Source organism: Heteronotia binoei, chromosome 1 (assembly GCF_032191835.1).
Source record: "Heteronotia binoei isolate CCM8104 ecotype False Entrance Well chromosome 1, APGP_CSIRO_Hbin_v1, whole genome shotgun sequence".
NCBI lineage: Eukaryota > Metazoa > Chordata > Lepidosauria > Squamata > Gekkonidae > Heteronotia > Heteronotia binoei.
This window is the reverse complement of record NC_083223.1, coordinates 216,285,593-216,313,460: the sequence shown is the minus strand read 5'-3', so window position 1 is coordinate 216,313,460 and position 27,868 is coordinate 216,285,593. Positions and strand designations below refer to the sequence as shown.

At 45.2% G+C, this 27,868-nt stretch overlaps 1 protein-coding gene across 2 annotated transcripts in view; it reads right to left on the bottom strand.

The window, feature by feature from the left end:
• Window positions 1–27,560, bottom strand: part of PPM1B (protein phosphatase, Mg2+/Mn2+ dependent 1B) — a 99,829-nt gene extending 72,269 nt beyond the window's left edge. Inside the window, exon 1 of one of the 2 annotated variants that reach the window (XM_060247570.1) lies at window positions 27,274–27,560. The gene's annotated coding sequence lies outside the window, so the exon portion shown is untranslated. The remainder of the gene's footprint in view (window positions 1–27,273) is intronic. The other variant, XM_060247582.1, reaches the window with a different exon arrangement.
• Between the last annotated feature and the right edge of the window lie 308 nt (window positions 27,561–27,868).

Below are 27,868 nucleotides of genomic sequence, written 5' to 3'. Positions count from 1 at the left end.
GAGACCGCAACATCGATTTATACAGGGGCATTATGATACTGGCTGATTTGTTTTCAATTCCCTTCCTAATAATTCCCAGCATGGCGGCCTTTTTTATAGGATGAAAACAACCAAATTAGGAGTGCAGTGAGTAAAAGTCTTCTGGCTGTTAAGTAAATCTAACATACTCATTTATAAATTAGTTTGATTAAACTGCAATTTAGCATCATGTTTGAATGCAGGTTGCCTGAATAGAGGTTTATAAGTGAGTGCTAAACCAAGATTCTAAACCACAATTTGCATTTGACTTGTACTAACTGGTTTACTGTGACATTTAAATGCTAGAACTGCAGTTGTTATCAAGTATAACTGCCCATCTTAGACTCGTGCATATAGAAAAGAAAGCAAAGAACACCAGAAAACTTTGCGATTCCACTAAATTCAGCTCTTAGTGGTACCTTTTAAGCATACTCTGTCTTTCTCTCTGCTATCACTCCAAGACTTCCTTCTCTGTGAGTGATGACTCACAAAGCAGGAACACTCTTCAGAGGCTTTAGCTTCTCCGGAAAGGAAATTTAAAAGGCATCAAAACACCAAAATAAATAAGGGAGAAGAGCTATCAGATGCAGTTTGTTAGGAGGAAGCAGCATGCCTACCCTTAGCCAAGGAGAAAGAAGTTTGGCTAGCGTAAGTTTCTCCCCTCCCCCATTCATTGTAGCTAACCAACAGCAAATGAAATGCATATGTAGTGAGGCTTAAGCTCACAACATCTAAAGATTCTATTTAGAAGTGGGAAAGGAAAAAAGTGGAAGACTAACTGGGATGCATGAACAAGCTATGATCTGCGATCTTATTTTGATGTCACTGTTAAAACCAATCCCTTATACAAAACTCACAAGTGCTACTACAAAGAATACTTAAGTGCTTAATAGAGAACACTATCCATACTATAGACTATAGAAACTTGCACATTAACAGTGCAATCCTAAAGAGAGTTACTCCAGTCTAAGACCATTAGGATTGCACTGTAAGTCACTTAATGGTATAGCATATTGGAAAATTTAGCATTTGATCACTATAATAGAATGTAAAGGTCCCTGTTCTTAAATTTCAAACATGCAATATTTGTATAATATAAGTTTCTAAGATATATACTATGAACAGAGTTCTCTATTAAGCATTTAGGTATTCCTTGTTGTAGCACTTTAGAGTTAAGAACATAAGAGAAGTCATGTTGGATCAGGCCAATGGCCCATCCAGTCCAAACCTCTGTGTCACACAGTGGCAAAAAACCCCAGGTGCCATCAGGTCCATCAGTGAGTTTTGTATAAGGAATTATTTTTAACAATGACATAATAAATTAATTAAATCTAGAACCAAGGCCTGGAGCCTCCTCTCTTTCAGTGCTCCCTGTAGATTAAATACTATGTAATTGTCTCTGGACTGCATATTAATACCAAACCAAGCTGGCAAGTCAGACTACAGAGTCTTTCATGGAAAAAAGTGGATCTGTAAGGGATACCAATATTAACATCCACCCAACTTACTTTTATTTTTTACAAAAAATATATCCAAAAGAAAGAGAAACAAAGGGGGGGGGGGGAGAGAAAAAGCCAAAGTCCATATTGTGTTCAAGTATGTGTTCAAGGACCATTATAAACTGACTGAATTACTCAATGCATTAGCATCTTGAATAGTATATTACTTTGGTAAAAACAACTTTATAGATTTCCTGATATCAACCCATAATTAAGTTCTCTGACATTTTCCAATTAGCTGCTATACAGTGTTTTACTGTACTAAATTAAGAATTAGCCCTAAATGATCATAGATTAAGAAAATACACTGGTTTAATCATAACCTTTCTTCTAAATACATAATTCAACACTAACAATTTTCATAAACCAGAAAACAATGCACTGAAGAAACTGTGGCCTGTTCTTCAACTGAACATGTCTGGTATTGCTATTTCTTCCAAGATCTGCTAAGCATTTTTAAACTACATAAGTAGTCAAATAATTGGCCAAGGTTAGAATATGCAAGGAACCTCATCTTACACTTGTAGCCACACTTGTAGCCAAATAGTCAATACCACATATGGAGCAGATGGCCATCAAAGGCTATAAGCCACAAGGTACCGGTAGTGCTACAGTCCAAGCTCTGCTCATGACCTGAGTTTGATCCCGGTGGAAGCTGGGTTCAGGTAGATGGCTCAAGGTTGACTCAGCCTTCTATCCTTCCAAGGTCAGTAAAATGAGTACCCAGCTTGCTAGGGGTAAAGCATAGATGACTGGGGAAGGCAATGGCAAACCACCCCGTAACAAAAAGTCTGCCAAGGAAACGTCATGGTGTGACATCACCCCATGGATCGGTAACAACTTGGTGCTTGCACAGAGGACTACCTTTACCTTTTTACCGATGAAACACTATGTCTGAGGCACTGATGCTTTGTATTCTTGGTGCTTGGTGGTCCATGATGGGAGGGCTTCTGGAGTTCTGGCCCCACTGGTGGACTGCCTGATGACACCTAGCTTTTGGCCACTGTGTGACACAGAGTGTTGGAACTGGATGGGCCGTTGGCCTGATCCAACATGGCTTCTCTTATATTCTTAAATGTTAAAGCTACTTAACAGGTCCACAGCAAATTCTCAGCGCTCTTAATGGTACAATGCTAATTCCACATACTTATAGTAATCAGAATAGCTACTAGAACAGCCCAAAACCAGTCTGCCAGTATTTATTAAACAAGAACATTTATAATAAAAACAAATATTTTAAAGGCAAATTTAATATGACAACTCATTCATGACTTTTAAACACTCTGGTGTGTACAAATGTTAAATCAATGGGACACTTTAAGCCTAGCAGTCTAGCACTTGCTACTGCTAACTTTGTTCTATACTAACATGGATCAAAATCTTGACCTGAGATTTCCAGCATTGGCAAAGGTCCACATTTCAAAATACCACACACTTAAAGGCAAAATACTGATGAAGTGTTTACAATTGTACTTCAATTTGAGTAAATGTTTATTTATCCTGTACACAGTAGCACAAAATCTACGGAATATCCCCATAGAAATATTTCAGTAATAAAAGAGTTGAACTGTACTTTGTGCTTCAAAATCATATTACCTTGTCTATTATGTAGAATGGTTAAATTTACTTATATTTAAGTATATGCTATTAACATGATCTGGTGGCACCAGTGTTTTGGCTATAAACTTAACTGATTCCCCAGTCTTTACCACTTCTTCACTACCAACTACTTTTAATCACCAGTGTTGACCCAGTGTCAATAAAGCACATGGACCAAGCAGAATCACTACGTAGTGAACTCCCCAAGGATGAACAAAAATATGACTTTATAAATTAATCAAAAAATAAAACCAGCTCAATAAGGATTGAGAATGCTATGGAAAGGACAGAATGCTGAAAGTAGCAAAAAGCCACTTAAAAAGAAAAAAATTGGGGGAGTGGGAAGAACAGCTGCTCAAGCCCTTAATGTTTTCAAGAATCCTGGATAGGGATTTCCCCCCCTTTCCTGACAGACTCTCAGTTCATCTTTACTGTAATATATAGTAGAAAGGCTGGACCTTGTGCATCATTTCTGGATTCAAATTAATGAGCCAAGCAAATACCACAATTTTTTTCTTTGACAAAAGCAAATATGCAGCATTTTTTCTGCATACTCAAGATTTCTACTAATCTGGCATCTCTGCTTTTTTTGTAAGCTTCACACTGGCCAGAGGCCAGAACAAAAAGCCAGCACTTTGTTTGTGGCTTTAAGCCTGGGACCCAGCCATTTCACACAATGAGCAAAAGAAGGAACAGCCACTCCAGTAACTTTGTAGTAACCAGGACCAGTACTAATACAGGACAACACCTGTTGAACAATGTTAATGTGTACATACCATGACTGTAGCCCTGGACTGCTGTATGGCTTCTCTGTAAACACCATAAATAAAAAAGATTGAATTCATTTTTTGAGAGGCTCATTCGCCGGACAAAGCTATCATGAAACGGCTCAACAGCTAGCAGTCCATTGTCAGAACATGTGGGAACACCAAAGATCATCTGTGGACATCCACAGGAGCTTTTGGAAGGGAGTACATCTCCACTGTTAAGACTTTGTTCCGGTGTGATGAATCAAGATTGTGTATAAATAATTGCTGAAGTGTTGTGTGTGTATACCCAAAGAGGGCTTCAGTCTTCGAGTCAGTTTGTATGAAGATACTGAGATGTATATTGTTCAGCCTTTGTAATTGATATGTAATTTGCACTTTTAAAATAATTTCATATACAGTATTTTTATACATTATCATTTTATTCTTCAATGTAGTAAACATTATTCTTAGTAATTTTGGCCATGAACTTTTTTTAATTATTCCTAATTTCTTTCACAGCTTCCTCCTTTTGTATTTTTTTCTCTGTAGACACCAGCATATTGCACATGGAGGGTTTATATTAGTGGTGCTGGAAGCAAACATAACATGAAGCAAGATGTTTGATGAAGATGCTATTTCAGCACAGATGAGAGCTGGTAGATATAGAAAGGGCATTTATCAAAGATGGCCAGCATTTGGAAAGGATGCTCACTACCTATCTAACCTCTGTAGCATCCCAAGAGCTGATGATGCAAAGGCTCCTCTTATTTCTCCCACCTCTTCAATCATACTCAACAATACCAAGTCAGTGAAGCAAACAACTGCTAGGCTCTTCTGGATGTTACGAAAAGAGAAAATTGACCTGGCATGCATAAATGAGACATGGCTAGGAGGAAATTATGTGTGTCTGTCCCAACCAACTGACTGATTATGTGGTCCTCCACCAACCCTGCACCTTAGGGCGGGGAGGAGAGGTAGCTATTATCTCTGTGAGTCCTTCAATTTCTGCAGAATCCCAGTGCAAACTGTAACCGACATTGATTGCATGCTACTTACATTGGGGTCTAGAGACAAATTAGGCATTCTGCTTCTTTTTCTGATTCATTAAGCACCTAGACAAAGCAGCATTCTGCTTCTTTGTCTAGGTGCTTAATGAATCAGTCACAAACTCATGCCACCTTTCCTTGGCCAAAGATACATTTATCTGCCCATTATTATTTTGTTTTAAAAACTTTCCTACAGAAAAAATTAATGTGGCCAATTAACACAGCCTCTAATCTGCCCTTCCTGGAAAAAGGGATTGAGAGCGCAGCTGTAGACCAGCTCCGGGACTTCTTGGATAACTCGTGTGTTTTGGACCCTTTTCAATATGGTTTCAGGCCAGGCTACAGACAGACATGGTCCTGGTGGCTTTAACTGATGATCTCCATATGACAAAGGTCATGCATCTTTGTTGCTCCTACTGGATCTATCTGCCATCTTTGATACAGTGGATTTGGGGTGGTCAAACTTGCTTAGTGTAAGAGCCATACTGAATAAATGTCAGATGTTTGAGAGCTGCAAGGCATGAACATCAGATTTCATGGAGAAATTTCATGATTTCATTAGATTTCAGGAAGGGAGGCAAACAGATGAGGGGGAGATGGAAAGAAAGCAACTTTAAATGCATTCTCAAGCTGGCTTGGCCTGGAGAAGTTACTTAAAGAGACAAATGCCTTCTCCAAACCAGCCAACAGGTCAGTGGGGCTTTGAGAGCCACACAATGTGTGTGAAAGAGCCACATATGGCTCCCGAGCCACAGTTTGGCCACCCCTATGGTAGACCCACCCCTACAGTAGATCATACTATCCAGTTGAAGAGTTTGGATACAGAAGCAGGTATCAGGGGATGTGCCTTAAATTGGCTTTAAATGATCCTCACAGAATGGACTCAAAGAGTCCATTCAAGACCAGTTATCTTTAGCGTGCGAGCAGTCTTATGGGACTCACCAGGTGCAATTTTATCCCCATATTACACAACCTCTATGTAACGCCTTTAAGAGAAATCATTTGTAGCTTTGTTTGGAGCTGGCTGTTATCAATATGCTGATAACACCCAAACCCTTATATGATGCAGTAGAAATCTTAAACCAGTACCTACCTGTTGCGATTAAATAGGTGAAACTGAACAAACTGGAACAAACAGAAATATGACAGGAATGATACTGGTTGGAAAGGTAGGGATTTTGAAGACACTGTGCTACTCACTTTTGATTGGGTTCAGCTGACCCTTGCTGACTTGCTTAAGAGCCTACGGATTATACTGGATCCAGCACTGCTGTTGAAGAAACAAGTTAACATAGCTGCAAAAAACACCTTCTAACTCAAGTCTAGCCCACAAGATGGTCCGCTACCTTGAAATGGCTGATATGTATGGTTACAGTGAGACTACAACGACCCTTGGCACTTACCGTGAGGGGTCCTTCTCCTAAGAGGATAGGAGGACATCTTGGGTGTTTCCCACCATCCAATCAGGGAGGCAGAACAGTCTTCCTCTTCCTGTGGCTGTGGGAACCACCCCTTGCTCAGTTCGGGTGACTCCGAGAAGCAGTAAAAGAACTGTCATATAGAACCACTCAGAAAAAACTAATGATGAGCCAACTAGTAAACAGATAACCCAGGAGCCTGACTACCAACGTAAACGTTGGAAATAGGTAACAGTACCTGGAACAGTAAGTATTAGAATAAGTGCAAAGAGAAGTATTTTCAACAGATAGGGCGATAGAAGGAAGGGCAAGATGTCCTCCTATCCTCTTAGGAGAAGGACCCCTCACAGTAAGTGCCAAGGGTCGTTATCCCTAAGAGGCAGAGGACATCTTGGGTGCTCCAAGAGCAGTATGTTAGTCAGGGGGGGATCGCCCTATTCTGGCAGTATGTGCTGCAAGATTCGTCTGCCAAATGCTGCATCTGCTGAGGCATTTGCGTTCAATTTGTAGTGGCGTACAAATGTGGAAATGGAAGAGCACGTAGCTGCCTTACACATTTTGACAGAGGCGTTCTTGTCAAAGGCCACATTGGTTGCCGCACTTCTGGTCAAATGAGCAGTAATCCCTGGGGGTACCTTGAGATGCAGTGCCTTGTATGCCTCTGCTATGCACTGTTTTATGGCACAACTGATGGCTGATCTGGACATCTTCTGACCCAACCTGGGAGCTGCTATGTTGGTAAACATAGAATTGGACTTGCGAATAGGTTCTGTTCTGATCAGGTAAATCTTGACTGCCCTACGCACATCTAGAGTATGCCATGTGCACTCCTTGTGGTGCTTGGGATCCGGGCAAAAGGATGGCAAATTAATCTCTTGGCTTCTGTGAAATTTAGAAGAAACCTTTGGCTGAAAGGTAGGATCTGGATAGAGAACAACCTTGTCCTTGTGAAAGACACACAGCTCCCATTTAGCAGATAGAGCTCCAAGCTTGGAAACCCTTCTAGCCGATGTTACTGCCACCAGAAAAATAGTCTTCATACGCATAATTTTCAATGGAACCGACATTAGAGGTTCAAATGGTGGGTTAGTTAATGCCGAGAGCACTGGATTAAGTTGCCAGGTAGGAAAATGATGAACTTGTGGAGGAGAACTCAGAGAAGCCCCCCTAAGAAAACGACGAATGAGGATGGGATGATAAATTAACTTCATCCACTTGCTGAAGCACGGAAAACAGAGCTGCAACCTGACGCTGAAGGGCAGCCTGTTTCAGACTAGAATGAAGACCGTCCTGGAGAAATTGGAGAATCTTTGGGATCATAGGATGTAAGGGATCCACACCCTTTCTTCAACACCACCTGTGAAACGCTTTCCATGGCGTGTTGTAAATCTGTGTAGTGAAATCCTTTCTGGAAGCTAAAATGGTGTTTGTCACTTCTCTTGTATAGCCCAATTCTAGTAAAGATCTCCGCTCAATCTCCACACGGTCAATCGCAGCCAGTCGGGATGTGGGTGCCAAACCGGCCCCTGTAACAGCATGTCTGGCCAAATTGGAAGATGAAATGGTTCCTCTATTGACATGTGATGGATTGATGAAAACCTAGGACACCAGATTTATCAGAATCACCAAGTAGCAACTAGCAGGACCTCGGCTCTCAATAGCCTGATTCTTCTGAGTAATTTTGGAATGACTGGAATTGGAGCAAAAGCATAAAGAAGACCTTGTGGCCAAGGAGATGTCAGAGTGTCCGTGGACTCTGCCTGTCTGTGGAAGTACCTCGTGAAGAAACCTGGCAGATGGTGATTCTGATAAGAGGCAAAGAGGTCCAGAATCGGTAGACCGAAATGCTCCACAATCTTCTGAAATAGTGTCTTGTTGAGGGACCACTCCCCCGACTGGCTGAGCCAGTCTGCATTGATGTTGCAGGTCCCCTTGATGTGTTCTGCTTTGACTGACCTCAGGTGACCTTCTGCCCACCTGAACAACTTCACGGCCTCTTTGTGGAGGGAACTAGACTTGGATCCCCCTTGATTGTTTAGGTATGCCTTTGTCGCTACGTTGTCCATCCAGACCAGAACATGCTGATTGGTCACCTGATCTTGGAAATGCAGCATCGCCAATCGAATGGCCCGAAGTTCTAGGAGGTTGATTGGAAGATTTGTCTCCTTGGTAGTCCACTGGCCCTGTGTGGGTTTCTCGTTGAGCATTGCTCCCCAACCCGGGAGACTGGCGTCGGAGAAGAGTTGTAGACTTTCCCCTGGCATAGGTTGGTGTCCTTGGTCCACTAAAACAGATTCTCCTTGACCTCCATAGGTACTGTAAGGGACATGGTACGCTTCTCCATGATCTGGAGCTGGTAAGGGCATAGAAACATCTGTAATGACCTGGTATGGAAGCTCCTCCACTGAACCACCTCGAGGTTCGAAATCAACAGACCCATAAGTCTTGCCAGGGACTGGAGAGACGATGCTCTCTCCTGGATCACCTGTTGTACCAATGTCTTGGTCTTCAACACCTTCTCCTCTGGAAGAAAGAGGGAATCCAGGTTTGTGTCTATGACCATGCCCAGGTGTTCCAACCTCTGTGTCGGGCGTAGGTGACTCTTGGGGAGGTTGATCATAAAACCGTGCTGCTGAAGGCAACTAGTGTGTTGAACATCCTGTGTAGCGCTCATCCTCAACGCAGACCTTATCAACGGATCATCGAGGTACGGATGCACATGTACTCCCTTCTGTCTGAGGTGTGCTATCAGATTCACCAATACCTTGGGGAACACTCTTGGTGCAGTCGCCAGGCCGAAAGGCAGGGCTCTGAATTGGAAGTGAGAACCGTCCACACAAAAATGAAGGAATTTACGGTGTGCCAGCAGAATTGGGATATGTAGATAGGCCTCTGTCAGGTCCAGGGATGACATGTAATCATAATGTTGAAGGGCCTCCGTTATGCTTTTGATGGACTCCATTCAGAAATGGCGGCGTTTGATGGCTCCGTTCAAAAATTTCAAATCCAGAATTGCCCTCCAGTCCCCATTTTTCTTGGGAACCGGGAAAAAATCGAATAGACACCTTGACATCTCTGCTGCCGCGGCACTAGTTCTATTGCTGGGCTCTCCAATAGATGATGTATTGCTTTGAAGGTGATGTCCCTACAGACCGGGTTTGACTGAAGAGGAGAGAGGAGAAAATGATCTGAAGGAGTTCTTTTGAACTCTATTGCATAGCCCCAAGATACAATTTCTAGAGTCCAAGAATCGGCTTGCGAGGCTGCCCAGGCCTGGTGAAAATGTAGAAGGCGACCCCCTACTGGGACGGAGTCCCAGTCAGGCCTTATTGGGCTTGGCATGCCTCTCAGTTTTGTCTGATCTGTCAGGCTGATGTCTCTGAAATGGTAAGTTAGAAAAATTCTTGCGCAAGTTTTGTCTGGACTGCCCCCAGGATGATTTCCTAGAGTCCTGCTTAAGTTTGGGTTGCTGGTGGAGGCACGAAAGGAATTAGATCCAAAGCACCTCCTGTCTGAACGCCTAAGGTACTTAGGCATGGCCTTCTTTTTGTCTCGCATCTCCACCAGAATTTTGTCCAGGGCGTCTCCAAACAGCTTCTCACCTTGAAAAGGGTAAGAAGAAACGATAAACTTCCAATGAATGTCTGCCGGCCAGGCACGCAGCCATAAACCCCTCCTTGCCACTATGGTTGAGGCCATTGCTCTGGAGGAGAAGGTAAGCGTATCTAGGGAGGCATCTGCAGAAAATTCAGCCGCCCTAAGGAGCCTGTTGGTGCCTTCAAGAATCCTCTTATCTGCATCGGATAGCAGTTGAGTCAGGTGCCGTATCCATACAACTGCTGCTCAAGGTACTAAAGAGTTTGTGGCTGCTGTCTTAATGGCCAAGGCCGTGGCCTCATGGCTCCTCTTCAGAGCCAGGTCAATCTTTCTGTCCCAGTTGTCTCAGACCGAGTCATGCCTATCTTCAGCCAGAAGTCCATGTGACTGCAGAGCCGAGACTGGAGCATCAACCAATGGTACCTGCAACATGTCGTTAGCAAAGGAGGGTAAGGCATACAGCTTCTTAATGAAATTAGGAACTTGTTGGTTAGCACTTGGTTTAGCCCACTCCGATTTTAACTGGCATTCGAAGAACTCAGGAAAGGGAAAAACCTTATCTGAAGAACGGTACCGGGGGAACAACTCAGTGTTCCCCTTGGGCTTATTTTCTGGATTAGTGAGAGGGCTGGTGGTCTCCTGCTCTTCAGGAGATTCGTAAAGATCTAACGCTGCCAGAACCTTAGCCAAGAGGGGTTGGTACTCTTCTGCCTTGAAAAACCATAAAGAAAGTTCTGGGACTGTAATGTCTTCTATTTCCTCATCAGATATAAACTCGCCCTCCTCCCGGTCCCACCTAACTGAGTCCTCTGATTGATCCCCGTCAGGAGATCTCTCACTCCCGTGGTCACTGGCTAATGTCTTCTTTTGCGCCTTGGTAAGCCAGGCGCGATCCTTGGGTCTCTTAGGGGAGGGTGACATGGAAGAGGCACGAGAACTTGGGGCATAGGGTCTCCTGTGAGAAGCTGCCCTAACTGCAGCACCCACTGTTTGCTTAATAGACTCTAAAAATTCAGAGACAAAAGAAGTTCCCATCATGGGTACATTACCCTATGGGGCTGAAAGGGCTGTGCATCATCCTGCCCGGGCTGGAAGGCTCTGTGGCCAAAGTCTCCCGACTGGAGGTTGACTTCTGGGAATTCCTGCTGGCCAGTAGTGCTCTGCCACCGATGGGCTCCGTTTCGCGCCAAAATTCGCAGTTCAAAATGGCCGCCGGACCCGGGGGAGATGTCTGAACCACGCGCCTCTTCCGTAGCAGAGGAAGACCAGCGCTGTTTTCTTCCGCTCGTTTGCGGTTTGCCACTACAGGGCACTCTGCCGGTAGCCACAGCAAGCCTGTTGGTTACACCGGCTCCGGAAGGCTTCTCAGCTTCGACCCCGCGCCAAACGTCTGATGCGGGGTCGTATTCCAGGAAGTCGTCTCTCGCACGGGACACCATTCGGTCTCCTCTTCGCACCGCAGCTTCTTTCCTGAGGCTCTAGGCCGCCGCAACGCAGTTCCCCTCAGAAGGTGAGGAAGGAAATGGAAGAACAAGAGGAGAACGGAGAAGAGTGGGGGAAGTAGGAGTTAGTTAACAAATCGAAGGTAAAAGAAGAGGAAGGTATTTTTTTTTACATAGAAATTAATAGAAAAAAGGATAGGAGCCTATCCTAACAGCTTGCTCTCCCTGCCGAGGCAGGACAGGAACTGAGCAAGGGGTGGTTCCCACAGCCACAGGAAGAGAAAGACTTTAAGATTCCTGCCTCCCTGATTGGACGGTGGGAAACACCCAAGATGTCCTCCACCTTCGGGAGAATAATGAGGTTAGAAATCTTTAATGCACTCTACATAGGTCTTCCCTTGTTATCAATTTGAAGACTCCAGCAAGTACAGAACACTGTAGCTGGGTTATCACCAGGAGCTAGACTAAGTATGCATATTATTCTCATTCTGCAGTCACCTCCAGTGTTCCCTCTAAGCAGAGTTAGTATGTGCTAGTTCACAGTTTTTTAGCCACCAGCTCACACATTTTTGTCTAAGCTCAGGAAAAATGGCCCCAGAGCAAACCAATTTATGCAGTAGCTCACAACCTTAATGCCAATAGCTCACAAAGTAGAATTTTTGCTCACAAGACTCCAGAGCTTAGAGAGAGTATTGGTCACCTCCCCATCAGTTACTGGGCACAAATTATACAAAGCCTTTAATGGTCTCACCCCTCATATCTGTGGGGCAGCATCCCCCCTCCATGCTTCATCATGATACTTTGTTCATCAGAGGAGGGCCTCTGACAGCTGCTGCCCTACAAACTGACAGATTCAACAACTGCCCATACGAATGCATTCTGTTGTGGCTCCCAGCTTATGGAATGGCCTGTCTGATGTGGAAAGCCAGGAAGGCTCCCAATCTCCTGGCTTCCCACAAATGATGCAAGACTGAATTATTTAGGAGGAGGTTTGTTTTGTGCTCTTTCTTGTGCAGCTTTTTTTGCAGCACAGCCCTGTGCAACAAAATTTTTCAGAAATATGCTTTGGTAAAAGTAGAGGGACTATGGACTATATTACTGTATATATCACTTGGGTATACTGTCTGCTGCTTTAAGTATAAACCTTCCATGTAATTTTGTATTGCTTAACATGTCACATGTAGACGCTTAAGCTTTATTTCAGTTCCATTTTCAGATTTCTACAATCCAAACTATATTGCTTTGTTTACTCGATGTCCCATCCTGGTGATTATATTTAACTTACACTATGTAATCTGTCTTGAGTCTTAGTGAGAAAAGTGAACTATAAATAACATAAATAAAATAACAAAGCCATACTGAATTCCTAGTGGCCAATCTGTATGGAAATGAAAAACACAGGTTAAAGTCATAGTCACACTGAAAGTCCACATGACCCTTTGCAGTTTTTCTTTCAAGTTGACAAATTCAAGAAAAGCTACAGCAAAAGGATTCTACAAACCTGACAACCAAAACTTGTAGTCCCTGCTTCCCTGAAAAAAAAATTTTCTTGCTCAAAGGATTAAGAGGAACGCAGGCACACTACAGAGTCCCACTATTTCCACTGCATGTAAAAGAAGCAAGACTTCCTGCTGTCCTCCAAAGCCCAGCATGGAGATCACAGACAAGCTCCTGTCAATTTCTCTGTGCTGGAACAAATATTCTTCAATCAGAAAGTTATGGCTACCACTGACAAGTACAGTTGCAGAACCTGAATAATTTGTTTCTATATAAACACTACTTCAACATTAACTTAATTTGCATTTTAAAGTCATGGACTATTTCACAAGAACTCTAAAAATAAGGATGTGTTGTTGAATATATTTGGGTACATGAATTACCATGGAACAAGAAATTAATCCAAAAGCATCACACATCCCAGTTGATATCTACTGTTGGTGAGGGATCAACCAACTATCCAGGAAAATGTGTATTAATTTTATGCTCACGTTACTAGTACAGGGCAATCTGCAGTGTAATCCAGACAATGCAAATTTCCCAGTGTTCTTCTTTAGGTTGAATTAGGCAGTACACTTAAGAAACTCCAGTGTTCGTAACAAAAGCTCATTCCAAGTAACAAGTGCACTTCAGTGCCATTTTTAATATTTGAGGCAAGGAAAACCTTTAACACTACACTTCAGCTGTAAGATACTTCTAATTTACCTGATGCAGTGAAGGATATTGGGTCAACCCATGAACACGCCATGAGGTGTTGGGGCACAAAAGTGTTAGCATAAGTGAGTATGAAAGTTCCTTCAAGGCTTAGTCACATATCTAAACCATAACTGTGATGTTAAAGATGAGAAAGTATTAATTCTAGACTAAAATATTATAAATTAAAATTAATATCGGTTTAATCTTGTGATACAAAGTAGTGGCTCCCTTTGTGGGGAAGGGCTGCAGCTCAATGCCAGAGCATCTGCTTTGCATACAGAGGGTCCCAGGTTCAAATCACCAGCCATCACCAGCCTAAAGAACCAAATGGCAGGTGATGTGAAAGACCTGAGACCTGGAAAGCTCCTGCCAGTCTGACTAACCAATACTGACCTTGATGGACCAATGGTCTGATTCAGTATAAGACAGCTTCATGTGTTCAAAATTGGGACTAGATCATTTGCACAGCACTAGTAAAGAAAGAGGTGAATCAAACAGTCCTATTTAAAAAATCCAAAGGATCATTTTTGGGGCTCCAAGGTCTTAAAAGGTTTATTCCTTTTGATCAGTTTATTGACAGTTGTACTCAAAGAGCACTTAGAGGATCTTCTCTATCACACTAAAGGCAGGAGATTTTGAACATGGGTGAAAAATTCTCCATTGAGAACCAAAGTGAAACTGAAAGCAGGGGACAGACAACACAAAGCTGCAACCAGCTAAGATTTGAAAATACAAGTGTTATTAGAGGAAAAACTGGTCAACTAGTTATGAAACGGCAACCCTATTACCAGAAACATCTTAAAGCAACCTGCATGAGATAAACCCCAATCTTAATAATGAACAAAAGTTGCACACACCACAATTTGAAAGTTCACAACACTTTACAGAAAAGAATTTCTTGTACTACAGCTGCAGAAATATGTTCCCACTTATGTATGAACATAATACATTATAATTACTCTTATCTCACTGCCATTTAGCCCTGCCACCAATACACAACAGGTCTTTATCACTACCACCAGCCCAGGACCACTTGTTTCTGAACTCTAATGAGTCAGCCTACTTCACAAGCGGTCAATGAAGAGGCAGCTGGTAAAGCCTTTAGTAGTTCTACTGTCAATGTTTATATGCCTTCAAAATGCTTTTTTGATATAAAGCTTAAATATTTATATATTTATGAGAGATAAAGAATAGGACTTCCTTTTATATTTAATTATCTAACTGTACTCAGACTCGTGCCACACATCACATTCCATTATGTACTCTGTTATTAACTTCTACATAACATTGCAGTATTACTGTTTGCTGATTCTAAGAGCACTGTACAACGTCTGGTCTAATGTGACTTCAAACAAGGTGAACATTAGGGCATGGGAACATATGACAGAAGGGTCACTTCACAACTTGAACCGTTCTAATTACGACTGCAGACCCAACACAAAGATTTTAATTTGCCACCATGTCACAAATCTTAATCTAAAAACAAAGCTCTGTCATATTTCAGGGCTAGCTGATATAGATATGCAGGTAAGGCAAATGTACTTACCGTATATACTCGAGTATAAGCCGAGTTTTTCTGCCCAAATTTTGGGCAGAAAAACCCCCTCCTCGGCTTATACTCGAGTCACTATCTGGCCTGCCCATACACCTGCATATTTTATTGATTAATCAGCCGCCTGCCCGGCCAGAAGCGTGGCTGGTGGGATCCCAGGCAGGGGGCCGTGGGTGGTTCTCCGCCGACTGAGCTTGAGGGGGACAATGGCTGGCAATCCGTCTGTCCCTCTCTGCAGCTCCTTGGCTGGGGAGGCCTGCCTGCCAGTACGCTTGCTCCATTCCCCGAAGGCCTCCGGGTGAAGCAGCCACAGCACGCCGGCCTCGCCGGGAAACCGCTCCCCGGCTTCTTGTTTCCGCGCCCTAAGAGTTCTGCCTCCCTCCCTCCCTCCCGGGGGCTCCCTTCCTTCCTCCCTCTTTCCCTCCTGCTTCCTTCCTTGCAAGTGGGCGGGGGACTCCTTTCCATGCGCCGTCTTGTAGACCCTGGGAAGCCCGAGAGGAGCAGAAAGGAAGCCGTCCTGCCTGCCCACCTGCCTACAAAGCAGCTGCTGGTTTCCCGCGGCTTCCCCGGACACACGGATTGGGGCCTAGGCCTCCCCCAGCCTCGCCCATGCTGGCCCCAAGGCTTCTCACCCCATCCGCCGGCTCAGACCCCTTACCTGAGCTAAGGTTTTGTACTTTTTAGTTATTGTTGATACCATATTGTTTAGGTTGACCCTCTTTTCTACTTGCAGAACGGCCCATTGGACTTACCGTGAGGGGTCCTTCTCCTCAGAGGTTCGGAGGACATCTCTGTGGGTTATTCCTACTATTCCTTCAGGGAGGCAGGAACACTTTTTTCAACTTCCTGTTGGCGCCTTCGGAATAACCCCGCCCTCAGTTGTGGGACTCCGAAAGCAGTGTCGTCTTCCCTCTAACTAGAAGGACTATAAACACAACTAACAACTCGTTTTAACATGTAAACTGTAAACTTGAACTCCGATAATACTGAAAGTAACACAGTACAAGGGAGATAGGCTATAGAAAGAAACCTAAGCGATGAAATGAATCTGGGAGTGGCGAGATGTCCTCCGAACCTCTGAGGAGAAGGACCCCTCACGGTAAGTCCAATGGGCCGTTCTCCCTCAGAGGTTGTCGGACATCTCTGTGGGACCTATCAGAGCAGTCCCCTTTAATCGGGTGGGTCTTCATCGCTGACCTCCCCCAGAACATGCAGTAATACCTTTCTCCCAAATGCTGCATCTGCTGATGCCATGGAATGGATCTTATAATGTCTTATGAATGTAGACGGAGAGGACCAAGTAGCAGCTCTACACACCTCTTCGACTGAAGCCCTATTCAGCAGTGCCGCGTTTGTGGAGGCACTCCTAAGAGAATGTGCCGTGATTCCTCCAGGTACCTGTAACCCTGATGCCCTATATGCTTCGCTGATACAGGCCTTCAGCACTGCACTGATGGATGAATTAGACATCTTGTCTCCCACTCTTGGAGGAGAGATGTTGATGAACATGGATTCAGTTTTTCTAATTGACTCAGATCGTAGAATGAAAATCTTCAAGGCCCTGCGGACATCTAACGTATGCCAGACTACCTCCTTTGGGTGTTTGGGTTCTGGACAAAAGGTGGGTAAGTAGATTTCTTGTGAGCGGTGGAACCTAGAAGCAGCCTTAGGAATGAAGGAGGGATCCGTGCGCAGAACCACCTTTTCTTTGTGGAACACGCAAAGACCCGCCTTCACTGATAAGGCCCCCAGTTCCGAGACTCGACGTGCAGACGTGATGGCTACTAAGAAGAGAGTTTTCATTCGCACCCATTTTAAGTCCACCTCTCGAAGGGGCTCAAATGGCTTCTTGGTAAGCGCTGATAAAACGGTATGGAGCCGCCAAGACGGAAAGCGATGGACTGTCGGAGGAGATTTCGATTTTGCCCCCTGCAAAAATAATTGGATGTGTGGATGTTGAGATAGCCTATACCCTCCAACGACCGGTAAGACAGTGGACAGGGCAGCTATCTGCCTTCTCAGCGTAGCTGGTTTTAACCTGGACTCCAGGCCCTCCTGTAAAAACGCTAGGATCTCCGCAATGGAAGGGGAAAGCGAAGGAACCTTTTTTCTACGACACCATCGGACAAAGGCCTTCCAGGTGGTGTTGTATATGCGAACTGTGGAGGGCCTTCTTGATGCTAGCATAGTGTCCGTCACCTCCGGAGAGTAACCTAGATTTCTGAATGTCTCCCGCTCAATCTCCACGCGGTCAGATGAAACCACCCCGGGTCGGGGTGCCACACCGGACCCTGATGAAGCATGTCGGGAGGAACTGGAAGTGACATTGGAAGGTCTATTGATAGCTCTGTCAACATTGAGAACCACGGACGCCGTGGCCAATAGGGAGCTACCATGATGATTTCCGCCTGTAGAGCTCTCACCCTCCGCAGTACTCGAGAAACTAGAGGGACCGGAGGAAACGCATACAAGAGACCTGGAGGCCATATGGCTGTCAAGGCATCTGTCTGTTCGGCTTCTGGATGGGAGAACCTTGTGAAGTACCTTGGTAGTTGCGAATTTGTGTTTGAAGCGAAAAGATCCACCTCTGGTAGACCCCAACGCTGGCATATGAGGTCGAATATGTCTGAGCTGAGGGCCCACTCGCCCTCGCAGATTTCCTGTCTGCTTAACCAATCTGCCTGTATGTTGTCCTGGCCTCTGATGTGTTCCGCCCTTAGAGAGGCCAGATGTTTTTCTGCCCATGTCAGAATTCTTGATGCTTCCCGGTGCAACTGAGAAGACCTGGAGCCCCCCTGGTTGTTCAGATACGCCTTGGCTGTGATATTGTCCGTTCTGACAAGCACATGCTTCTGGAACAATTGGGTCCTGAATGCAACCAGGGCTAGACGTATGGCTCTGATTTCTAGCAGGTTGATGGGAAGCAGACTCTCGGACTGAGACCACCTGCCTTGGACTGGCTTGTCCTGAAGAGAAGCTCCCCAGCCCCCCAGGCTGGCATCTGTGAATACCTCCAGGTATGAGGGAGGATGGAACAACTTGCCCTGACGAAGATGAGACAAGTCCGTCCACCATCGCAAACTCCTCTTGACTGACAACGGAATTATCAGATTTATGGCCTTTCTCTCCATTATCTGAAGTTGAAATGGTCGTAGGAACAGTTGAAGAGGCCTGGAATGGAATCTGGCCCATTGAATCATGTCTATGGTCGATATCAAAAATCCCATTAGTTTGGCAAGCAACATCAGAGGTGATGATTTGCTCTGGATGACCCTGGAAGCCAAATCCTTGATGGCCCTGGCCTTGGACAGAGGTAGAAATAGCGAATTGCAAGTGGAGTCGATCATTGCGCCTAGGTGCTCCAACCTCTGACTCGGCTGAAGTGAACTCTTTTCTTTGTTCACCAGGAATCCGTGAGACTGAAGACACTGAATGGCCAGAGTTGTCCCCCGAAGGGATTTCTCCTTGCTGTTGGATCTGACCAAGAGGTCGTCCAGATAGGGGTGAATGTGAATACCCTGCTTCCTCAGCTGGGCTATTGGGTGAATTAACATTTTGGAAAAAACTCTGGGCGCTGTTGACAGGCCAAAGGGTAAGGCCCTGTATTGGAAGTGCTGATTCAGTACCACGAACCTTAGAAAACGACGATGAGAAGGGTGGATAGGGATGTGGAGATAAGCTTCGGTCAGGTCTATGGAAGTGAGGTACTCCCCTGACAATAGAGAGTCCATAATGAATCTCAAGGTTTCCATTCTGAAGTGACGTACTTTGACATAGCGATTTAGAAACTTGAGATCCAAGATGGCCCTCCAGTCGCCATTCTTCTTGGGTATGGTGAAAAGGATGGAGTATACGCCTTTCCCCTTCTCCAACCCTGGGACTAGTTCGACTGCTCGAATGTCGATAAGATGCTGAATTGCTTTTGAGGTGATGAGACGTTTGTGCTTCTGCTTGGGGGAAGGTGATCTGACAAATCTGTCTGGTGGAATGCGGTGAAACTCTATTGAATACCCCTCTTTTACAATTTCTAAAGACCATTGGTCTGCCTGAGAGGCCTCCCAGGCTTCTGCAAAGTGGAGTAGTCGAGCTCCCACCGGTACGTGACCGTAGTCATGCCTGCTTGGACTTGCCCTCTCTGTCAGGCTTGTCCATTTTGGAGAAGTTATTACGATTGAATTTGGAGCCGAATGAGCCTCTTTTGAAGGAATTCTTTGGTGTTTCCCAATTAAACTTCTTTGATTCAGAACGATATCTGGCCAAGGAATGTTGGGTCCGAAAGGACTGAGGGCCCCTCTTTTCATTCCTCCGAATGGATTTGGGCATGGCCTTCTTTTTATCCCTAGTCTCTACTAGGATCTTGTCCAAAGCGTCCCCGAAGAGACGATCCCCTTGAAAGGGATAAGCTGCCACTGTGGATTTAGAGAGGAAGTCAGCTTGCCAAGCCCTAAGCCACAGGAGGCGTCTAGCCACAGTAGCGGAAGCCATTGTTTTAGAGGCAAAGGTCAGTATATCTAAGGTTGCGTCAGCTGTGAATGACGCTGCCTTAAGGATGCGTGAGGCGCCCTCTAACATGCGTCTGTTGTCCTCTGGTAACATCTGGAGTAACTTACGTACCCAAACAATGGACGCCCTGGAGACCAGGGAGGCCGCGGAGGACGCCTTAACTATCATGGCCACAGATTCGTACAATCTCTTCAAGGTTGCCTCAGCTTTTTTGTCCAGGGGATCTCTAAGAGAACCCTGGCCGTCCTCTGAAACCAGTCCCGAAGACTGTAGAGCTGCTACTGGGCCGTCCACAGTTGGAGCTTGTAACAACTCATTGGTATAGGCAGGCAGTGCATATAACTTCTTTACTAAGTGAGGAAACTGCTTAAGGGAAGCTGGCTTTTCCCATTCTGCTCTAACCTGCTTTTCAAAGTATTCTGGAAAAGGGAAGACTTGTTCAGAAGCTTCCCCCCTGGGCAAGAACTCAGAATTACCACTGGTTCTTGACTTAAACTTCTTAGATTTAGCTACCTTGACTTCCTCATCAATAGGGCCCTCCTCAATTTCTAAGGCTGAAAGCGTTTTGGCTAGAAGAAACTGGTAATCTTCCTGATGGAAGAAACGACTAGCCTGTTCAGGAATTTTAACCTCCTCCTGTTCCTCCTCAGAGAAACATTCCCCCTCTTCCCTGTCTTCCTGGTCAGAGTCAGATGCCATAGTCTCGAGCTCTAAGGATTGGGAAGACTGCACTGGGGCCTTTCGCGCTGCCTTAGTGGGCCAGGAGAAAGAGCGGGGAGGGTCTGCAGGAAAGGTTGATCCTTGAGGGAGAAGCCCCAGCCGGGCGCAAAAGGAGCCCATTTCCTCCTGCATAGCTCTTCTAATAAAAAGCATAGCCTCTGGATTCAGAGGGTTGCCCATTTGTACGTTACCCCCGTCCTGGAAGCCTTCGATGCGCGTTTGCAGGTAGTTCCGAGTCTCCGGAGTGCCTGCTCCTGGGGGTTGGAAGGTCTGAGAGCTACGCTCCGCACTTCCAAAATGGCCGCCGCTGCTTGCTGCCGCCCCGAGGGACGTAGCCTGGGCCTTCATTACGCGCCGTTTCTTGGCGCTGGCAGCTGGCTCGTCTGCGGCCGCGTCAGGAAGGGCGCGAACAAGCCGCAAAGGCAGGTCGGCTCCTTCGACGTGAGTCGGCGCTGCTAGAAGCGCGGCGCGCGACTCTCCCTCCTCGTCCGATAGGAAACCGTCCCTACTACAGGCCATTCTAAAACGACCCAGAACAAGTTTCCTCGGTAGTCTTTGATCAGCAAAGGCAGAAGGAAAAGGAGGGATAAGTAGATATGGAAAGGAAAGGATATGGAATGGAAATTGAGAAGAAGAAACAGAGAAAAAAGGCTGAGCCTAGCCTTGTGCTGCTGCTCCCTGTAGAGGCAGGAACAAAACTGAGGGCGGGGTTATTCCGAAGGCGCCAACAGGAAGTTGAAAAAAGTGTTCCTGCCTCCCTGAAGGAATAGTAGGAATAACCCACAGAGATGTCCGACAACCTCTGAGGGAGAACAATAGTTTACTGCCTCAATTAATGTCGTTTTATTGGTATCTACCAGTATTTTAATTTTGTAATTTACCAGTAACTGCTGCGCTTCCCACCCTCGGCTTATACTCGAGTCAATAAGTTTTCCCAGATTTTTGGGGTAAAATTAGAAGCCTCGGCTTATATTCGGGTCGGCTTATACTCGAGTATATACGGTACTTCCCTACTAAAGATCGCTGGTGATATGTTTATCAGATATCATCATGACATCTAGTCATTAAATTCCTTTCCACTCAGACTCACCAAAGCTCAGTCTGAACATCTTTCTGAATGCCGTTTACAAGGCACTAATATATTTTACTTACTTAGTAGCAAGAGAGATCCCTATACCAAAGTCCTTCTAATAGCAAGGAAGAGGAGGGAATAGAAAGGAATACAAGTAAACGGATTCTTAATTTTTTTTAGTACCTGTGGTTAATCAGTCTTTAATATATTTTACCTGTATAACTCGGTAGTACTGCAAAATAGATTAAAAATGTAAAACTTGAAAGAGTTTCACCCTTAACCCTAGCCACTAAATAATCAAAGGGTGTAATGGACAATGCAGAGTACTAAAATCTAAGTGGGTGGGAAAGAAACAGGCTACTCTACTTTCAAGTGTATGAAACATTCTTTTGTACATAGAAGGAAAATTAAGCTATGCTATAGTTACAGCCAACATCGGAAGAAAGTAAGTTTGATTATGAAACAAATTATCACCATTACACTATGAGTATGGTCAAGTCAAACTGGATACATCAGTAAGCTCTGCTTAAAATACTTATTGAGCTATTATTTACAAGGCAATCCAAAATGTTTAAGGATTAGAAGAAAAGTTTTAAACTTAGACTTGCATTTGCCTAAAAGTAAGCTTCCAATCCCGCTCGTTGTTTCTACTGGGGGAGAGGAGGAATCTCCTAGCCTGAAAAATTCAGGAACAATGTACATAAGCCTACAGGTACAGCTTTTCTACTTCCTTGTAAACCTGGGGCAAGTGACAATTATCGTAGGGAAAATGTCAGCACTTCCTCTGTTCTTTCCTTCATTATTCTTTTCCACTGCCACCATTTCATTACTCTTTCCCAGGTGGGAAAAGCACTGCAGTCTGAGTCCACTTTTCCACTTCAAAGTCTACAGAGGTAACCAAGACGATCCTACAATCCATTTCCAACCTTAAAAATACTGTAACCATGATTACATATACTGGCACTCCTATCCCTTTTAAGGCTACAAGTCCATAGCACTGCTGACAGAAAACTAAGCAAAGGAAAAGAGGCAGCTGGCATCAAAGGGGTGGATTAGGCAGCCTGGTAAATAACTTTGCCTAAGCCCATTATCCTTACCCAAATTCAATTGATGGAAAGTTAATAGTGGAACAGTAGCAACAGCTTTATACACTTATATATAATAAGAACATAGTAGCCCTCACCAGAATAGGCAGCTGTTTGTGAAATTAAAGGCTTTAACTTATAGCCACATATTAAAAATCCTATCATGTATGTAAAGCTGAAAATTATTTGCACATCACAGGTGAGGCAAGACTTTAAACAATCATAAAAAACAGCACAAAGTCATAGAAAAACTCCAGTGTATCTGAAACTTTTTTACTCCTGCTTTGCCATGATTTATACCAATATGCTCAATTTTCCAAACAATCACTGGAATCAATAACAGGACCATGGCCTGTAATGTAGCACTCACCTGATCAATTATGTCCCCAACATGGTGCATGTGGGCACCATGACACTCACCAGAGGGCCATAGCCAGAATTTCAAATTTGGTGGGGCACAGAGACATTATTGTTGGGGGAGGGCCAGTGGGCCACCAATAACTACCCCTGCAGCAAACCCCCCCCCCCCAGCACTAGGGCAAAGCTTCCAGCAGTGATAGAGCCTCCGCTGCTGGTGGGGAAAGATGGAAGGAGGGCTGCTGCACTACATCAGGCATGATCGGGACACTGCAGGGGTGCTAATCCAAAAGAAGGGTGGCAGCATTTTTGCTTTCAAGAGCACTGCCTCAGGGCCCAGCCACAGCCTGTGAGAGCCACCCCCCACCAATGGTCCGGATGTCGAGGCAAGCCCCTCAGCTAAAGGGCGAGCAAAGCAGTGGTGGCAGCCAGAGGACTGAAGTGCCAGCGGGAGGAGAGGAAGGGCACATTGCCACAGCTTGTGCCTGGGTGTGCCAGGACTATGGTTCTTATGACGTGCATACCAGCACTCCTCCCCTTGCTGTGGGCACCCTCCTCACCTCTCCTTGGCCAGCCTAACTGCAAGAGCTGCCAACGAACATGAGAAGGTCCTTCCTTCCTTCTTCCCACTGCTGGTGGCAGGGGAGAAACTAGAGGACTGGTGGGCATGTCACCACTGGCAGCCCCAGCCCAATCTTGCTCATCTTTGCTCCAGCCCCCCAAGTAGCCCCAATAGACACATATAAAGTGCTTCCCTTTTTACCAGGCTTCTCGCCTGCCCCTCTCCCTCTTCCCCTCACTCCTCTCCACTCCAGCCCTGCAAAGCCCAGGCATGCTGCACATAACACCAGGCAAAAAAACCAGAAGAACTGCTGCTTCATGCGAGCAATGGAGGACTGACTGGTGGGGCCAGAAACAGATCTTGGCAGGTTAATTGGAGGGGCTGGAACCCCATGGGGTCCCAACATAGCTATAGGCCTGGGCAACATATTTCCTGGAGCCCACTTAGCAATTTTAGAAAGTCAGCAGGGCAAGTGGGGCTTTTGCCCAGGGCCAGCAGCCTACTGACTGGCCACTGGAGGTTTGACTGGCTGTGAAGATTGTTTTTAAAGTTGCTTTGGCAGCAGCTGCCACCACAACACAAATATCTTCACTGTGTGACTGAAGGTAAGCCATGGTCGTCATTTTGTGGCTGGCACCACCTCCTGTGGCAGCTATTTTGTGGCTGCACCCACTACAGGGTCAGAATTTTTAAACAGCGCTAAACTATGGTAGCCAGCTGTTAAAAACAGCCAGGTATTTTCCTGGACACCTGCCATGATGACCCTTCTCAACTGAGAGAGTTCACATGCTATGTTAAACCCTGTGTGCAGCCTCAACAATGCTGCCCCTCCCTCAGAAGCAAGATTTTCCCTTTATTTCCCTTTCTGACTGGGCAGCCCTAGTGGTCTGTTTTCTTCTTTTCTGAAGAACTCTGGCTGACTCACCCTGTGTCAGTATGATATTTAACTGCTGGCTCCAGGGACATGAGGGAAGGGTCAGGGTCACTCTTTTAACTTCAATCAGTACACTGAAAATGGCATTTGAGACATTTTGTAGTTCAAAATTAACAAAATATTCTATTCAACATGGAGGGGAAAGGTCAGGTGAAATCAGGGGTTGAAACTTTTGAGGTAACTCAATATAGATAGATCTGAGCTAAAACCAATGCATGCACAAACCTTAGTTCTTGTATTTCAGGCTAATAAGAGTTTCTTAAGCTAGTCACAGTTGCTTAAACTTTATCTCAAGACACTTTTGTTTCAGTATTTTCTCAACCACACCAGTACACTTTCTTTCAGTATTCTCTGACTCTGAAATTCTTTGGTTTCCAGAAGGCTGGTACACTCTTTCCAGCACCCAAACTCCTTCTCTTGAACCACCAATACTCATCTTGGTTTTTAACTAACTTTTAGGTCTCTAAAGGCAGTTTCTAACCACATCAGACCAGGGATCTCTGTACTTTTCAGAGCTAAGTCCCTTTTGACTAGGTAGGGAATTTTCTTCTCGCTCTAGAAGATCTAATCCCTCTCCTTGGTCCAAATGGGAGTCTCTGCCTACTTCCCAAACTTCCTTGCCAACTTTTCCCCAGTTCTCCTGCCTGTGGTTAAACTGTTCTCACTCAGGGCTGAATTCTGACACTATCAGTACTCAACTCTGCTCACCTAGGACTGAACACAGACCCAATTCTTCTCACCATCCAGTTCCATAGTCCCTCTCTGCTCAGCTGATGCTAACCAATCAGATCTTTTGGAACAGCCTGTCACTCAAGGCTCTCTGAAGAATTAACTCTTCACAGTCCTTCAGCTGTTTGTACAGCAACACACATCTAAGCTTTTAAAAAGTGCAGTTCATCACAACTGCCTTACTATATACAGCACTATGCATGGAGCTCAATATGGCAATGCAAACAATGTTTGGTCCTCTGAGGGCAACTGCTACTTAATACAGTTGAAATACTAAGCAACAAGACTACTTTCCGATATACTGACAGATGAAGACAAAATACTCCAGGCTTAACCTTTGAAGAGCCAGAAGAACTTGGATCAACAACCAGAGGTATCAGTGCCAAATCTTTTCCTTCAGCTGGACATTCAAGTTACAACTCAGACAAAAACAAATATTTACTTCATTGATACCTCATCTTTCTCTCACAAAGGGGCTGCAGATGCATTGATGCAATTTGTTTAGTAGTCTACCTGGTAGGCAAGCCAGCCTGCTTTACTAAGGAGTAAAAAAGAACTGACTGCTGTGCATGAAGCCTCAGGGGAAGTCCTGGGTAGGCACTAAGATATATATACACAACTAGCCCTCTGCAGAAGAGAGCCTGCTTTTATATACAACTACCAACTACTGTGATCCAGGCTCCTGCTCCTAGGTGACCCACATTCATGAAGTAGGAAGATGGAAACTTAAAAAACTAACTGCTTCAACATACTATGGCCACTGATTCTAATGTTAACTGTCAGTTCCATGCATGAAATGCACATCCTTCTCCACAAACTATACTAAAATTTGAAAAGTATTTACTAGTATTTACAGTGAAATCTGAAATAAAGTTACACCCTCCTAAACCCACTGATTTCAACAGACTTATACAGATAATAATGCCATCCTAAGCAATGTTTATACCAAATTACCTCCTTCCCGCAATACTGATGTATGCACCAAGGCCACAATAGTTTTTTGCTAAATATCTATGCAAGTATAATACAAATTCTCTACTCCAAATGGTCTAAAGGATCAAAAACACACATTTTCCAGTAACAATTTTATATTCTAAAAACCACAGCCCAGCCAACTCATGGCTCTGCAGAAGCTTAGACTCAAACTTTCAATCCATCACACTCGCTGTTCAGCCCTGGCCCACATGCCATGTCCCAAGATACTGCTTTTTCATCTGACCAATTCTAAAGTAAGAAAATACAACAAAACAATGTAGACCTACAAGCCATCTTACTTGAAAAACACTAATGTGTACCATGTTTTCATTTTCTTGCACCTTAGCATTCAGCATGTTATTGGGTCTAAATCATGATCACCAGACCAGCCAGCAAACTCAAAGCCAAGCCAGAATTTGAGCCGCAGTTGTTCATGAACTTTGCTTACCACAACGATCCTCAGTTCTCCTAAAGGAAACCACCAAAAACAACATCACATCTCTACTAAACGAAGTAGTAAGGTCAAACATCCAACCTATCCGGTGCAATCAACATAGCAAATTAAAACTGGCCCATTTCAAGGTCTGAAAAAACTAGTCCACAGATTTCAGGTGTTCAGAGATTTTAAACTTTCTGTTATAGAAGGCAGAAAGACGCGGAATAAAAATGCCCAAACAAGTCATTTATTAGTCATATCCAAGAACTAAATAACGGGGTATTGTGCTTTGGGGGGGGGGCAGCTTCGCCCCTTCCTTCCTCCCACATAATCTAGACAATGGCTCGATCTTTGACCTCGATGAACCACCACCATTTTCGGCAGCCCACACCGCGTTCAACCCCCCCCCCCCCCGGACCCAAAAGAACCTCCATTCTCACTCAGCACGACCCAGTAGGCCCGGCTGGGAAAGACGCCGCCAACCAGCCCGCTTTTCCTTTCCTCTGACCTATAACCCCCGAATCACACCCCGCTCCCCACATATTACGCCACAGATCCTTCACCCATCCCGCCTCCTTCCCGCTTCGAACTGCGCACTACGCAGAAGCCCCCGACGCCGCCGACGCCCGGAACGCCAGCTTAGGCCCAGGCCTAGGCCCTCCTCTTCCCCTCGTATCTTCTTATGGCGCTCGAGGCTTCGGGCCTGCCAGCCCGCCAAGGGCTCGTCCACGGCTCGCTCGTTCGCTCTCCCCCCTCCCACCTAAGGGGAACCGGCCCGGGCCTGTACCTGGCGCCGAAGTCTTCCTGCTCCCTTAAGCAGACCCGACTGTCTGAGGCCCCGGATGAGAGCCAGGCTGCACTCAAGCCGCCTCCTTCACTGCTGCTTCACGAACTGGCCTCTCGCTTCGTTGTCCGCCGCTCTCGCAGTCCGAGCACAACCAGCAGCACGGACATGTTGGGAGCCCCCGTCCCAGCGGCCGCTACTGGGCCCTCCCTCCCCGCTACGCAACGTCAGAATGCACCGGGCGGGGGGAAGACGAGGAGAGCACACCCTCGCCTACTAAGTGCCTCAGAGGATTCAGCACTGCCGGCTCCGCTATCCTTCCTACTATTGGTCACTGTAGCTGTCACTCGAACTCGGCTGAAGGCTCATATTTCTAGTGGATGTCGTCCCTGTCAGAATCTCATTTCTTAAGTGTCAGTTGGCTAGTTGGCTTGTCATTTATTCTCCAGCCTATTTTTTTTCCCAATATTATTTGGCTGCTCGCCTCCCTCGCAAATCAGTATCTATTGGTCGAAGCTGCCGCCAATCAAGACTGCCCCTTCCTCTTCTTTTCTATGCGTATTATTTTTTAAAAAAAAGATTATGCCGTTTAAATTCT